The sequence below is a fragment of the Salmo salar genome, chromosome 04, assembly GCF_965601325.2.
Source record: "Salmo salar chromosome 04, fSalSal1, whole genome shotgun sequence".
In the NCBI taxonomy this organism is placed as follows: Eukaryota; Metazoa; Chordata; class Actinopteri; order Salmoniformes; family Salmonidae; genus Salmo; species Salmo salar.
The window spans coordinates 52,259,979-52,277,569 of NC_138294.1; the positions used below are offsets into that span (position 1 = coordinate 52,259,979).

Below are 17,591 nucleotides of genomic sequence, written 5' to 3' on the forward strand. Positions count from 1 at the left end.
AAGAGGATTGACATGCATAATAGGCACAGGTGTATTGCATTTGGATAGTGTGTTGTTGCATTACTCCACTACCTTATGCATCACTCTCAAGGTAAGGGCACTGGGGGTAATATAATATTTATTTCCATGTTTTCAAAGAAACTACACTGAACAAAAATAAAGTGTTGGTCCCATGTTTCATGAGCTGAAATAAAAGATCCCAGAAATGTTCAATATGCACAAAAAGCTTATTTCTCTCAAATGTTGTGCACAAATTAGTTTACATCCCTGTTAGTGAGCATTTCTCCTTTGCCAAGATAATCCATCCACCTGACAGGTGTGGCATATCAAGAAGCTGATTAAAAAGCATGATCATTACACAGGTGCACCTTGTGCTGGGGACAATAAAAGGCCACTCTAAAATGTGCAGTTTTGTCAAACACAATGCCACATATGTCTCAAGTTTTGAGGGAGAATGCAATTGGAATGCTGACTGCATGAATATCCACCAGAGATGTTGCCAGATAATTGAATGTTAATTTCTTGACCATAATCTGCCTCCAACGTTGTTTTAGAGAATATGGCAGTACGCCCAACCAGCCTCACAACCGCAGACGGGTATGGCGTTGCGTGGGCGAGCTGATGTCATCGTTGTTAATAGAGTGCCCCATGGTGGCGTTGGGGTTATGGTATGGGCAGGCATAAGCTACGGACAACAAACACAATTGTATTTTATCGATGGCAGTTTGAATGCACACAGATACCATGACAAGATCCTGAGGCCCATTGACATACCATTCATCCGCCGCCATCACCTCATGTTTCAGCATGATAATGTACTGCCCTATGTCGCAAGGATCTGTACACAATTTCTGGAAGCTGAACATCACCCAGTTCTTCCATGGCCTGCATACTCACCAGACATGTCACCCATTGAGCATGTTTGGGATGCTCTGGATCAACGTGTACAGCTGTGTGTTCCAGTACCGCCAAAATCCAGCAACTTTGCACTGCCATTGAAGAGGAGTGGGACAATACTTCACAGGCCAAAATCAACAGCCTGATCAACTCTATTCGAAGGAAATGTGTCCCGCTGCATGAGGCAAATGATGGTCACACCAGATACTGACTGGTCTTCTGATCCACGCCACTACTTTTTTTTAAAGATATCTGTGACCAACAGATGCATATCTGTTTTCCCAGTCATGTGACATCCATAGATCAGGGCCTAACGATTAAAAACATTTTGACTGTAACTCAGTAAAATCTTAGATATTGTTGGGTTTATATTTTTGTTCAGTATAGTTTCCGTACACAGCCAATCCATACAGATAGACAGTGGAGGTAAGTTTCTGACAGAATGGATGCAAGTATCCTATAGAATGGAGGTAACTGTCCTACAGAATGGAAGTAACTCCCTAACAGAATGGAGGTAACTCCCCAACAAAATGGAGGTAACTCCCTAACAGAATGGAGGTAACTCCCTAACAGAATGGAGGTAACTCCCCAACAGAATGGAGGTAACTCCCTAACAGAATGGAGGTAACTCCTTAACAGAATGGAGGTAACTCCTTAACAGAATGGAGGTAACTCCCTAACAGAATGGAGGTAACTCCCCAACAGAATGGAGGTAACTCCCTAACAGAATGGAGGTAACTCCCCAACAGAATGGAGGTAACTCCTTAACAGAATGGAGGTAACTCCTTAACAGAATGGAGGTAACTCCCTAACAGAATGGAAGTAACTCCCTAACAGAATGGAGGTAACTCCCCAACAGAATGGAGGTAACTCCCTAACAGAATGGAGGTAACTCCCCAACAGAATGGAGGTAACTCTCTAACAGAATGGAGTCTTTATGAGGGAAGGTCACCAGTGTGAGGGTCAGAATGCAGGGTGAGGAGCGAGATTTGACCCCCTCTGTCTCCCAGGGCGATGCAACACCGTTGCACAGCAAGCCATTCATTTGGCCTCCACCTTGTGCTGCTGCGTTGTCTGATATGCAAGGCCGCTCTAACCTGCCCAGATTCCATTAGCGAGCTGCCAGTTCTCCCGCTCCACTGTTTCCCTGGCATATTAAACAGATTAATAGAACAGGGCTGCACTCCGCTCCGGGGCGGGAGAGAGAGCGGCCTGTCAATCTCAGCTAAAAACACAAAAGCAGAAAATGAAAGAAGCCCCTGGCTGAACCGTCAGAGCTGATAAAACAGAGTTAAATCTCACATGCAGCGCAGGGGGAAAACAGACAGATAGTAAATATTTATTCTCTCTACTAGTTGAGTGAGGAAAAAGGAGGCCACATAGCCTACCTAAGCCACCATACAGTGGGATCTATGGAGGGGAATGGCTGAAGAAAATTAATTAAGAACATTTTCTCATACTCTCTCACAGTAACTACTGCGCATGCTGACGAGCACCCAGACCAGTCCTCAAGTCTTGGCCTATTGACATTGATTGAACTATAATTTTTGCAACAAATGTCTACACTTCAAATAGGGATCCCCACTGTACACAACAAAGAAAGGATCCAAGCTTTGCAAGGAAACAAGACTGCACTGAGGAGTGAAACTGGATCATGAGATAGGCCTACATACTGTAGAACCTTACACAGCACTACAAATCATTCTCTGCACTAAAAATCATAGAATGGGTCATTACATTAAACCATCTCTTCTAATATCCCCCAGTCCCATGCCAGGCCCGTGCCCTGGGGCTCCCGGCACAGAGAAGGAGGTCTAATGGCCTACTGTATTAGCGGGTTAATTGCCCTGTCGTGGTCTCCGTTGGATTGCGAGTGGAGCCCGTTTTAGTTTAATTGTGAACCGTTCCGTTCCATAACCCCACTAAGCAGCCAGTCACTGGTGCATGGAGCTGGATTACGTGTCAGAGGTGTCCTTCATGATGCGTGGAGACAGACAGACAGACAGACAGACAGACAGACAGACAGACAGACAGACAGACAGACAGACAGACAGACAGACAGACAGACAGACAGACAGACAGACAGACAGACAGACAGACAGACAGACAGACAGACAGACAGACAGACAGACAGACAGACAGACAGACAGACAGACAGACAGACAGACAGACAGACAGACAGACAGACAGACAGACAGACACCCTGGAGTACTGACTTAGAGCACCACCTGCTGGCTCTCACTCTACACAATTGTTTTCATTGACGCGCAGAAACATACAATCATAGACAGTCTAAAAGTGATCAGTCTTGCCCCTGTAATATCAGATATGTTCAGGGGATGTCTTCCTATTGGCCTCGGGTGCTTTGGACACAGACACCAATTCCGACAAGACTCTTGATGCTGTCCTTCACCCCCCATTCCCCTCTGTGTCCAGTCCTTCAGCAGTCTCCTTTACCTCTGTTCCTCTCACATCCTCTCCACTCATTCATTATCACTTGTTCAAGACTCATCTATTTCAGAACTCAACCACTCCCCCTGCTCCTCTCCCACGTGTCACTCCCTCTTTGGCATTCCTCTCCACCGTCCAGAGGATTATCTCCCCCACTCCTCCATCCCCACCCGGCCGGCCGGCCCTGTCCCTTCTCATTCTCCTCAGAGGCAGACAAGTCATTTGGGAGAGGGAGAAGCAGGGATAAAAACTGGCTTATGACCTTTTCTACCTTATATCGAACTCCTCGTCGACTCAGAGAGAAAGTGGCAATCAGCCTAGGTGGAAGTGACACCCTTATGTGAGAATGGTGGGGCTGGACTCAGAATTGCAGAGGCTGTCACCATCTGTTAGGGTGAGCCTGGTGGGGATAGGTAGCCTAACAGGTAACACACTAGACTTTTAGCAGACACACCAAAACACAGTAAAGACCACATGTTTACTAAATCACATGGAGCATAGAAATATGTAACATGGTTAAGAAAGAAAAATAACTATGCCCATATAAAACATATATAGCTATGATCCTGTTGCAACAAATAACCACTATAGTTATGAATTGAAAAGCCTCCATAATGTTGAGAGAGTTATCATAGACACAGTAAGTCTATGTTCTCCCCAGTGCTGAAAATGAATTCTCTGATGTGTGGCCCTAGTGAGACAGAGCTGTGTCACACAGACAGGCCAGGGCTCCATGTGTGTCCATGCACTTCCTATTCTGGGGCCATCAATTGAAATGCAGAGCCAGACAGCATGCATGGAGCCTGGTGCGCTGCTCTTGACTGCCATGACCACAAGAGCCCCACCTAGTATTGAAACAAGCAGCGGAAAGAACGCTTAAACCTGCATTTACATTATCATTTTCATATCACCATAATCCTCCATGGGCCTGCACTGCCCTCCGGCTACATCTACATGTTCTAACACCAACACCAGACAGGCAAGCCTGGGCAACCTCATGGCTGGGACACACCAGCAGGGGTCAGTGGGTGCTAGACAAATCCATAATTCATGTGGGTTGTGGGGTTTTGGCATTTATGAAGTGTTCAAGTGCTAGTCAGAACTAGGAAACCCAGAAACCCAGAAATGTCCATGTTGCTAAATGGTTGAACGCGGCAAACAGTTAGCAAGACGGAAATGTCTGAGTTTTCTAGTTCTGACTAGCACGTAAACGTGGCATTATACCTCTAAAAGTGTATGTGTGTGTGTGTGTGTGTGTGTGTGGGGGGGGGGTTCATAAATGGCAAAAAAGACAGTCAAAAAATAAATCAATAAATCATAAAGAATAAGGTTTTGAAGTGTCTGTTCCATATCTAGGAGATATAACAAAGCTCAGGAAATATTAAAGTATTTTTTTTTACACATATTTAACTCCTTATTTTTGTTGGCACAAAACTACCTCCATACATCCATTCATTTGTATGGGTTACCTTCAGACGAGTCCCGTGACACAGACAACACCACCGTGTTTGTGAAATTCTCCTCTTTCAATAGAGGGGTCACACTAGTTTGTAGGCCAAACCGTTCAGACACAAACACCGCTGTAGCTCGGCCACCGCAGATGCGGAAGGCCAACCTAGGAGGATGCTGCGATTTGAGACGGAGCCTATGCAAAAAAACAGACATCGTTAGCTTAAACTGCCAGATTTTCGTGGGTATTTTTTTATTATGCTACTTAGAGAGACACACGGGTGAGTCAATAGACTCTTAAGGAATTTAACAGTGGTGGAAAAAGTACTCAATTGTCGTACTTGAGTAAAAGTAAAGATACCTTAATAGAAAAGGAAAGTCCCCCAGTAAAATATTACTTGAGTAAAAGTCTAAAAGTATTTGGTTTTAAATATACTTAAGTATCAAAAGTAAATGGAATTGCTAAAATGTACTTAAGTATCAAAAGTAAAAGTATAAATCATTTCGAATTCCTTATATTAAGCAAACCAGACCGCACAATTTTCTTCTTTTTTATTATTGACTGATAGCCAAGGGCACACTACAACACTCAGACATAATTTACAAACAAAGCATTTGTGTTTAGTGAGTGCTAGGTGAGGCAGTAGGGACAACCAGGGATGTTCTCTTGATAAGCGTGTGATTTGGACCATTTTCCTGTCAAAATGTAACAACTACTTTTGGGTGTCAGGGAAAATGTATGGAGTAAAAAGTACATTATTTTATTTAGGAATGTAGTAAAAGTAAAAGTTGCCAAAAATATAATGAGTAAAGCACAGATAACCCCAAAAACGACTTAAGTAGTACTTTAAAGTATTTTTACTTAAGTACTGTACTTTACACCACTGGTTGATTGAGCAAAACATGGGTACATTGACAAAAAGTGGAACTCCAGAGGAGCACAATAGATGTCTGTCTCTCAACTGGGGAATGTAGAATGTAGCGTAGCCAACCAACCCTGTGAATGCAATCAAACAACAGCAAGCAGGGCCACTTAGGGTTCCATCATGATGAGAGGGGAGTTAGCAGTGAGACTGACTGTAGTGTAGAGCAGCCCATGCTGTAATAGGGAACTGGAGGACCATACAGTAATTGGTCACTACAGTCCCATCCTGCTATCATCACCACACACACTCAGTAGAACACAACACACCAGTTCATTTCAGAGGGCTTTGTCCTGCAAACTCCTGTTTTTATTGTGTGCTAAATCAAACAATTTTTGCGTTAATACTTAAATGTCATCAACTTTGCAAGAACAACCGATGAAGGAATCAAATGTCTGGCCAATACTACTGCCTTGGTGAAGTGCTCCTTGCAATCCACAGAGCTCATTTTCTAGAAGAGTCATTTCAGTGTAAGATGACTATAAATGCAGGGCATTTAGAGAGCAACCTCATTTTGTGAACCGCTGACCATTTCATTCCACCTCAAATTGCTGTGGCTCAGATGTCTATGTTATTGAGAATAAAATAATTGTGTGCCAAGCTTCGGAGAAAAATAATATGATGTACTCCATTGCCGCACTTTTCCAAATGTTGTTTTGCACAATTGCAGTTCAAAGAGCTTCAGCGCTTTTAAAAGATTCCTTGTGGTCTTTCCAATCAGAAATAATAACAGTATTTGTTGACAAGTGCAAAGAGAGAAGCTGTAATGATGATATTTGAACCCTGGGGTTCAAAAAGCTATAAAATCCCCTCCACTACCCCACAACAAACTCCCCCATTTGCTTGTGCGATCACCCATTATTCTTCAGAACATGATGTGTATGTGTATTTCAGAGTGCACAGCAGATATGTGGTTAGCACAATCATTTACAGAATAACTTTTGGAGACATTGATCACTGTTAATACAACTGCCATGACAACTACATGGACCACTACATGGGCCTACAGCCACAGAGGAAATTGGATTCCAATTCAAATTCCTTCATAAAAATCCAAGTCAAAACCTAAATAATACTGTAATATCTTTAAAGAGGGGTATACTACAAAGCAGGATCCTGGAGTTAGCCTGCTAACTTGCCTAAATATTCTGAAATAACTTTTTTTTTTAAAGATATGTTTGAAATGGGCGTGGTCTACTTAACTCAACAACCAAAAACAAATACATAAGTTTAGCTTTCTTGATGAACCTGAAAATTAATGTATTTCTGGTCGTTTATCAAAGTCAGCTGGTTAACTTGATCCTGCTTTGTAGTATACCCCTCTGGGCAATTCTGAGAAATTGCAGTTACAATGCATAATATCTCTGATCATTTAAAATGACAAATCATAAGCGGCTACATTTTTTCTAATTGCTTTTTTCTGCTCCACACATCTCCTCCAGGTCGGTGGCAGCCGACATATGGGCCTGTCTCTCTGTGATTAACATGTGAAGTGAAGGGGACAAGCTGACACATCCCCAAACCCTTGAGCAGATCCCCTCTCCCTCCTCCTCCTCCAGTCTGGCCCCACTGAGTGCACAGGGAATTTACATTTTAATAGGTAGAGCTGCTTGGTGCCTCTGCATCAGAGTGCAAGCTCAGCCGAAACAGCAGGTGACCGCTCCCCGAGTGTTCAGAGCGACCCCCTGAGACAATGCACATCTCATATCAGCACAGGACCTGCAGACAGGCACAAAGCCTGCTAAGACATAAGACAGTGTTCAAACACTTTAGGATCCTCTCCTTATTAATTAGTGTCTTTGTTAATGACCTGATCAAATGTGTGTCATACAACACATACAGCATCAGTGCCAGATTCTAAGCTTAAACTATGCTCAGAACACCTTACCGACATCCCACTAAAACACAAAGGCCAGATTGGTAGGGATCCCATCTAAGGATACGGAATGGGAAACCGTTCTTGCCTTGAGACAGCAACTATAGAGCAGGTTGACATTTATTGAGATGACTCATGTACTCGAGGCAGCTCTGCAGAGTGGTCAATAGCTGGCACAGCCATTAAGTCATAAAATCTAATTTTAAGCCTAAACCTAAGCACACTGCTATGCCAAATGCCAAAACCACCATAAATTAATACCAAAAAAGCTACTTTTTGTTTTCATGAATTTTTACGATACAGACAATTTTGATTTTGCAGCATAAGCGCTCAGTTCTGCCTCCAGGGAAAGACATGACAATAATCGTCAAACTGCAACTATAGAACTCACAGTCGAGGCAATAGCAGCAACCAATGCAGTACATTTCCCTTTACACCCAAACAAAACATGTTGCTAACATTTTACTTTCTTATGCATGTGGATTAGTTACCACTTCATAATATCCCAATGTCAGAAGCAAACCCTAGGAGAGCAGTGACCCTGTGAAATTCACTGCCAGATGTCAACTAGACATTTGACTCAAGCCAAGAATAGAGTCAGCTCCAGGCAAGCAGTCAGCTGAAGGACTCCTCTTCCCCTCGATCAATAACTATTGAACATGCCAAAAGCAATCAACACCAATTAATTGTGTGCATGTTGATGAGTATGCAGAGCTTATCAAAACTGTAGGGCTAAGAGAGACAATGCCTCCTGTTTTCCATAATTAGTAATCAAGTACATCAGGCCAATTCATGGTCAAGCACTGCAGCACACTGGGAAAGAACAAACAGGCCTGATTATAAAGCCACTACTACTGCACTGTTCAATGTTGGAGGAGAGTATTTACTTTGTAGTGGAGATTACATTCCCCCAAACCTGATTTTTTTTCCAATGGATGTAACTATGCAATCCCTGTAAAACGAAATGATAAATATTTGTCAATCTATTAAAACACGCATATAAACGGTCTGAGGCAAAAGCTAAATGTTTGGTCAGCAAAGAACAAACCCCAGCAGTGAAACTGGTGGTAAATGCTGAAGATGTGACAATGTTCACAAACTATATACAGTACACAAACACACATATATATTCTTGTCCGCACATGAATGATAAATGAGTCCCCGGGTTAAACGTGGAGCGACAGTCATCAAAGGGCAAATGTTGCCTATCAATAGCAGCCGCTTGTTCCCATGATCAATTTGAAACAGTCACTGACCAGAAACAATAGCCCAGAGACTGTGGCCATTCCCCCCTCCTTTCCTACTCAAAACCAGCATTGGCAATCAATTTTGCTGAACCTGATCCCCTAACCCATTCTGATAACAGCACAACAGTAGCTCTTTCGCCAGGCACTACATTCTCATAAACCCTTGTCTTTTTATGGATTCAACATGCACATATGCAAAAGTCTTAACATCTCAAGTGAATAAACATTAGAAAGAATCCAATAATAACCTTGAGTAGAAAATGTTTTATTTAATTTAATTACATTGTACTAGGTTTACATTCAGACATGCAGTTAGCATGGTCCAGAGCAGTGCAGAACAGCACGGCGAGGGGACATCAGCTGCTACAGAACAATCGATCAGCCAGCCAGGCCTCTCAGAGACCCTGATGGCTAATTGATGCAGTAAATCCAGTCATTAAGCCCTGGGAGGAGTGCCTGGGAGGGCATCCAAAGTAAACACCTTGAGTTGTGTAGTCTAGTCGGTCATCGATGGCCATCTCTACAGGACGACAGGAGTAAGTGTAGCAGGATGCCTGGAGAACACAGAGGGGAGGAGAGGAAGAAAGGGTATGGATAAATCACACCGAGTGAGATCATACACTACCGTTCAACAGTCTGGGGTCACTTAGAAATGTCCTTGTTTTTGAAAGAAAACCACATTCTTTGTCCATTAAAATAACATCAAAATGATCAGAAATACAGTGTAGACATTGTTAATGTTGTATATTACTATTGTAGCTGGAAACGACAGATTTTTATAGAATATCTACATAGGCGTACAGAGGCCCATTATCAGCAACCATAACTCCTGTGTTCCAATGGCACATTGTGTTAGTTAATCCAAGTTTAATTGATCATTAGAAAACCCTTTTGCAATTAGGTTAGCACAGTTGAAAACTGTTGTGAGGATTAAAGAAGCAATAAAACTGGCCTTCTTTAGACTAGTTGAGTATCTGGAGCATCAGCATTTGTGGGATTGATTAAAGGCTCAAAATGGGCAGAATCAAAGAACTTTATGCTGAAACTCAGGTCATTTTGAGCCTGTAATCGAACTCACAAATGCTGATTCTACAGATACTCAACTAGTCTAAAGAAGGCCAGTTTTATTGCTTCTTTAAATCAGAATAACAGTTTTCAGCTATGCTAACTAGAGGTCGACCGATTAATCGGAATGGCCGATTAATTAGGGGCGATTTCAAGTTTTCATAACAATCGGTAATTGGCATTTTTGGACACCAATCATGGCCGATTACATTGCACTCCACGAGGAGACTGCGTGGCAGGCTGACTACCTGTTATGCGAGTGCAGCAACGAGCCAAGGTAAGGTGCTAGCTAGCATTAAACGTATCTTATAAAAAACAATCAATCTTAACATAATCACTAGTTAACTACACATGGTTAATGATATTACTAGTTTATCCAGCTTGTCCTGCGTTGCATATAATCAATGCGGTGTCTGTTCATTTATCATTGAATCCCAGCCTAGTTTGCCAAACGGGTGATTTAACAAGCGCATTTGCGAAAAAAGCACTGTCGTTGCACCAATGTGTACCTAACCATAAACATCAACGCCTTTCTTAAAATCAATACACAAGTATATATTTTTAAACCTGCATATTTAGTTAATATTGCCTGCTAACATGAATTTCTTTTAACAAGGGAAATTGTGTCACTTCTCTTGCGTTCTGTGCAACAGAGTCAGGGTATATGCAGCAGTTTGGGCCGCCTGGCTCGTTGCGAACTGTGTGAAGACCATTTCTTCCTAACAAAGACAGCCAACTTCGCCAAACGGGGGATGATTTAACAAAAGCGCATCTGCGAAAAAAGCACAATCGTTGCACGAATGTACCAAACCATAAACATCAATGCCTTTCTTAAAATCAATACACAGAAGTATATTTTTTAAACCTGCATATTTTGTTAAAATAAATTAATGTTAGCAGGCAATATTAAACTAGGGAAATTGTGTCACTTCTCTTGCGTTCATTGCATGCAGAGTCAGGGTATATGCAACAGTTTGGGCCGCCTGGCTCGTTGTGAACTAATTTGCCAGAATTTTAAGTAATTATGACATAACATTGAAGGTTGTGCAATGTAACTGCAATATTTAGACTTATGGATGCCACCCATTAGATAAAATACGGAACGGTTCCATATTTCACTGAAAGAATAAACATTTTGTTTTCGAAATGATAGTTTCCGGATTTGACCATATTAATGACCTAAGGCTCATATTTCTGTGTGTTATTATATTATAATTAAGTCTATGATTTGATAGAGCAGTCTGACTGAGCGGTGGTAGGCAAGAGCAGGCTCGTAAGCATTTATTCAAACAGCATGTTCCTGCGTTTGCCAGCAGCTCTTCGCAATGCTTCAAGCATTGCGCTGTTTATGACTTCAAGCCTATCAACTACCGAGATTAGGCTGGCAATACTAAAGTACCTATTAGAACATCCAATAGTCAAAGGTATATGAAATACAAATGGTATGGAGAGAAATAGTCCTATAATAACTGCAACCTAAAACTTCTTACCTGGGAATATTGAAGACTCATAGTTAAAAGGAACCACCAGCTTTCATATGTTCTCATGTTCTGAGCAAGGAACTTAAACGTTAGCTTTTTTACATGGCACATATTGCACTTTTACTTTCTTCTCCAACACTTTCTTTTTGCATTATTTAAACCAAATTGAACACGTTTCATTATTTATTTGAGACTAAATCGATTTTATTGATGTATTGTATTATGTTAAAATAAAAGTGTTCATTGTTCATTCAGTATTGTTGTAATTGTCATTATTACAAATATATAAAAATCGGCTTTTTTTGGTCCTCCAATGATCGGTATCGGCGTTGAAAAAAATCAGAATCGGTCGACCTCTAATGCTAACATAATTGAAAAAGGGTTTTCTAATGATCAATTAGCCTTTTAGAATGATAAACTTGGATTAGCTAACACAACGTGCCATTGGAACACCAGGAGTGACGGTTGCTGATAATGGGCCTCTGTACGCCTATGTAGATATTGCATTAAAAATCTGCCGTTTCCAGCTACAATAGTAATTTACAACATTAATAATGTCTACACTGTATTTCTGATCAATTTGATGATATTTTAAATTGAATTTAAGTGACCCCAAACTTTTGAACAGTAGTGTAAATACTGAACAAAAATATAAACACATGTAAAGTGTTGGTCCCATGTTTCATGACCTGAAATAATGCACATAAAGCTTATTCTATCAAATTTGGTGTACAAATTTGTTTACATCTGTGTTAGTGAGCATTTCTCCTTTGCCAAGATAATCCATCCACCTGCCAGGTGTGACATATCAAGAAGCTGATTAAACAACATGATCATTACACAGGTGCACCTGAGGAGTATTTCGGTCTGTAATAAAGCCCTTTTGTGGGGAAAAAAAATATTCTGATTGGCCACTCATGGCTGCACCCCTGCCCAGTCATGTGAAATCCATAGATTAGGGCCTACAGTGGGGGGGAAAAGAATTTGATCACCTGCTGATTTTGTATGTTTACCCACTGACAAAGAAATGATCAGTCTATAATTTTAATGTTAGGTTTATTTGAACAGTGAGAGACAGAATAACAAACAAAAAAAAGGAAAAACGCATGTTAAAAATGTTATAAATTGATTTGCATTTTAATGAGGGAAATAAGTATTTGACCCCCTCTCAATCAGAAAGATTTCTGGCTCCCAGGTGTCTTTTATACAGGTAATGAGCTGAGATCAGGAGCACACTCTTAAAGGAAGTGCTCCTAACCGCAGCTTGTTACCTGTATAAAAGACACCTGTCCACAGAAGCAATCAATCAATCAGATTCCAAACTCTCCCCCATGGCCAAGACCAAAGAGCTCGCCAAGGATGTCAGGGACAAGATTGTAGACCTACACAAGGCTGGAATGGGCTACAAGACCATTGCCAAGCAGCTTGGTAAGAAGGTGACAACATTTGGTGTGATTATTCACAAATGGAAGAAACACAAAGGAACTGTCAATATCCCTCTGCCTGGGGCTCCATGCAAGATCTCACCTCGTGGGGTTGTAATGATCATGAGAACGGTGAGGAATCAGCCCAAAACTACACGGGAGGATCTTGTCAATGATCTCAAGGCAGCTGGGACCATAGTCACCAAGAAAACAATTGGTAACACACTACGCCGTGAAGGACTGAAATCCTGCAGCGCCCGCAAGGTCCCCCTGCTCAAGAATACATATACATGCCCGTCTGAAGTTTGCCAATGAACATCTGAATGATTCAGAGGACAACTGGTGAAATTGTTGTGGTCAGATGAGACCAAAATGGAGCTCTTTGGCATCAACTCAACTCGCCGTGTTTGGAGGAGGAATGCTGTCTATGACCCCAAGAACACCATCTCCACAGTCAAACATGGAGGTGGAAACATTATGCTTTGGGGGTGTTTTTCTGCTAAGGGGACAGGACAACTTCACCGCATCATTTGACGGGGCCATGTACTGTCAAATCTTGGGTGAGAACCTCCTTCCCTCAGCCAGGGCATTGAAAATGGGTCGTGGATGGGTATTCCAGCATGACAATGACCCAAAACACATGGCCAAGGCAACAAAGGAGTGGCTCAAGAAGAAGCACATTAAGGTCCTGGAGTGGCCTAGCCAGTCTTCAGACCTTAATCCCATGGAAAATCTGTGGAGGGTGCTGAAGGTTCAAGTTGCCAAACGTCAGCCTTGAAACCTTAATGACTTGGAGAAGATCTGCAAAGAGGAGTGGGACAAAATCCCTCCTGAGATGTGTGCAAACCTGGTGGCCAACTACAAGAAACGTCTGACCTCTGTGATTGCCAACAAGGGTTTTGCCACCAAGTACTAAGTCATGTTTTGCAGAGGTGTCAAATACTTATTTCCCTCATTAAAATGCAAATCATTTTATAACATTTTTGACATGCGTTTTTCTGGATTTTTTTGTTGTTATTCTGTCTTTCACTGTTCATATAAACCTACCATTAAAATTATAGACTGATCATTTCTTTGTAAGTGGGCAAATGTACAAAATCAGCAGGGGATCAAATACTTTTTTCCCCCACTGTAAGGAATTCATTTCAATTGACTGATTTGCTTATATGAACTGTAACTCAGTAAAATCTCAAATTGTTGCATGTTGCGTTTATAGTTTTGTTCAGTATATTAAGTATTACATCGCTCTTATTTTTCAGAGATGATGAAAGCAGAGGGACTAGTGGTATACTGTAGCACAGAGACGATGAATGCAGAGGGACTAGTGGTATACTGTACCACAGAGATGATTAATGCAGAGGGACTAGTGGTATGTACCACAGAGATGATGAATGCAGAGGGACTAGTGGTATACTGTACCACAAAGACATTGAGGGATTCGACACCAGGCGAGGGTGCAGGTCTCTGCGAGGTAGGATGGTTAGCAGTGCCTCAATGCATACGCGGCTCCCGGGACAAGTCTTCCCTTTCACCACCTGAGTGAGGACACAGCAGGGTGGACTTAGGAAAGTGCAAAGCAATTAAAACACACACACGGTCCATGAACACACACACAGAGAGAAGGACAGGAAACACTTAACCATCAGCAAAAGTGTAGGTTTGGTCATCTGGAAATTGGAACATTTCATGACAGGAGCATGAGAGTTCTCTGGTTTAGCTTCCACTGTGCCAATGAGCTGCTAGCCTTGTGCCACCTTTACCTGCAGAGAACAGACTCTGGTCATCAGCTAGTGAGGACTATGAAAAATAAATAAACCCTAAGAGTCGATGTTTAAAGTTGGCTCTATATACAGTACCAGTCAAAAGTTTGGACACACCTACTCATTCAGGGGTTTTTCTTTATTTTTACTATTTTCTACATTGTAGAATAATAGTGAAGACATCAAAACTATGATGTAACACATATAGTAACCAAAAAAGTGTTACATTTAAAAATATATATATTTCAAAATATATTTGAGATTTGAGATTCTTCAAAGTAGCCACCCTTTGCCTTCATGATAGCTTTGCACACTGTTGGCATTCTCTCAACCAGCTTCATGAGGTAGTCACCTGGAATACATTTCAGAAAAACAGTCCATCATTAATTTAAGACATGAAGGTCAGGCAATACGGAAAATTTCAAGAACTTTGAAAGTTTCTTCAAGTGCAGTGGCAGAAACCATCAAGCACTATGATGAAACTGGCTCTCATGAGGACCACCACAGGAAAGGAAGACCCAGAGTACCTTCTGCTGCAGAGGATAAGCCCAAATAAATGTTTCACAGAGTTCAAGTAACAGACACAACATCAACTGTTCAGAGGAAACTGCTTGAATCAGGCTTTCATGGCTTTCATGGTTGAATTGCTGCAAAGAAACCACTACTAAAGGACACCAATAAGAAGAAAATACTTGTTTGGGCCAAGAAACACAAGCAATGGACATTAGACCAGTGGAAATCTGTCTTTTGGTCTGATGAGTCCAAATGTGAGATTTTTGGTTCCTACCGCCGTGTCTTTGTGAAAAGCAGAGTAGGTGAACGGATGATCTCTGCATATGCGGTTCCCACCGCGAGGCATGGAGGAGGAGGTGGGATGTGTGGGGGTGCTTTGCTGGTGACACTGTCAGTGATTTATTTAGAATTTAAGGCACACTTAACCAGCATGGCTACCACAGCATTCTGCATCGATACGGCATCCCATCTGGTTTGCGCTTAGTGGGACTATGATTTGTTATTCAACAGGACAATGACCCAACAGACCTCCAGGCTGTGGAAGGGATATTTGACCAAGAAGGAGTGTGAACGAGTGCTGCATCAGATGACCTGGCCTCCACAATCCCCCGACCTCAAGCAAACTGAGATAGTTTGGGATGAGTGAAGGAAAAGCAGCCAACAAGTGCTCAGCATATGTGGGAACTCCTTCAAGACTGTTGGAAAAGCATTCCAGGTGAAGCTGGTTGAGAGAATGCCAAGAGTGTGCAAAGCTGTCATCAAGGCAAAGGATTGCTACTTTGAAGAATTTAAAATAGATTTTGATTTGTTTAACACCAGATTTTTGTTCTGTCGTACTTGGAATGGTAGGATGCAGAGTGAGAGCCCACTTTCATGTCTGACTGACACAAAAGTCAACAGTCTACTGTGGACAAACATCCTGTTGCACTTATAAGCCAAATTCCAAGTTGCCATGTTTATTAATTGAGAAGACATGAATGGCTCTAGCAACTGAGATTGGACAGTCAGCTTATAGGATGCTGGATGATAGCTATAAAATAAATACACTTTTACCTCTACCATCAGGTAGGCAGATTTCCTTCAGCATCAAGCATCCAGCAAGGCATGCTTACCAACCAGCTTGCCAAAAATTTTGCTTTGGGACATCATCGGGTGTCCCAAAGCTACTAAAGGTATGCACACTGGACACAACGTCGTGAAAACTAAACTTTAAAAAATATATTATCTAAATTTAAACATATTACGCTAATTAGTTTGATGTTTTACTTTTCTGAAGATCCAGACCAGTACCAGTCATCACTTACACGAACTGTTATCCAACCAGCATGTCTGTACGCTTTCAAGACTCTGCCTCCTCCAGGAAGTAAACAATATTTTTTCTTCATCCTTTATGGTGAAAATGCCTACTACGAGATTCAACACTATCCTCTAGTGTCCATTTATGATATTGCATGTACATACGTTTAGTCGCCACAAATCGTTTTTTAAATTGTAATTTTGGTTAAAATTAAATCAATCTAGTGTTTTTCAGTTGTATTATTACACTTTGGGGTAAGCATGCCTCACAGAAGATAATCTTATTTTACCGTTCAATGTTATTTATTTTACCTTTATTTTTCCAGGTTAGTCTCATTGAGATAAACATAAATGTTTCAAGAGAGACTTGGCCAAAATAGCAGCAAAGTTTAAAACACATTTTTACAACATAAAACACTACAGTTTAAAAACATAAATGTACACATTGAACAGACAAAAGTTATTTGGGGAGGTGTGATGCATCAAAACATTGATAGCCCCACTTCATTGCAGTGGTGTAAAGTACTTAAGTAAACATACTTTAAAGTACTACTTAAGTAGTTTTTGGGGTATCTGTAGTTTACTATTCATATTTTTTTTACAACTTTTACTCTGCAACATTCCTAAATAAATGTATGTATGTTTTACTCCTTACATTTTCAGTGACACCCAAAAGTACTTGTTACATTTTGAATGCTTAGCAGATTTTGAATACTTAGCAGGACAGAAACATTGTCCAATTCATGCACTTATCAAGAGAACATGCCTGGTCATCCTTACTGCCTCTGATCTGGCACACTCACTAAAGACAAATGCTTAGTTTGTAAATTATGTGTGAGTGTTGGAATGTGCTTCTGGCTATCTGTAAATGAAAAAAAATTTAAATGAAATCTTGCTGGTTTGCTTAATATAAGGAATGTTTAATGATTTATACTTTTACTTTTGATACTTAAGTATATTTTTTAGCAATTATATTTACTTTTGATACTTAAGTAGATTTAAAACCAAATACTTTTAGACTTTTACTCAAGTAGTATTTTACTGGGTGACTTTCACTTTTACTTGAGTAATGTTTTTATGAAAGTATCTTTACTTTTACTCAAGTATGACAATTAAGTACTTTTTCCACCACTGCTTCATTGTCAACCACAGTTTTTACCCTAGCTTTAAACTCATTCAGAGAGAAGAGCTCCTGTAATTTCATGTCCT

At 41.1% G+C, this 17,591-nt stretch overlaps 1 long non-coding RNA gene across 1 annotated transcript; it reads right to left on the reverse strand.

The window, feature by feature from the left end:
- Positions 1-9,087: 9,087 nt before the first annotated feature.
- LOC106603404 (uncharacterized) lies at positions 9,088-14,567 on the reverse strand. Its single transcript, XR_001328412.2, has 2 exons — positions 14,233-14,567; positions 9,088-9,397 (listed from the first exon to the last, which is right to left on the reverse strand). It is a non-coding gene; the product is annotated as an uncharacterized LOC106603404 (long non-coding RNA).
- Positions 14,568-17,591: the final 3,024 nt, after the last annotated feature.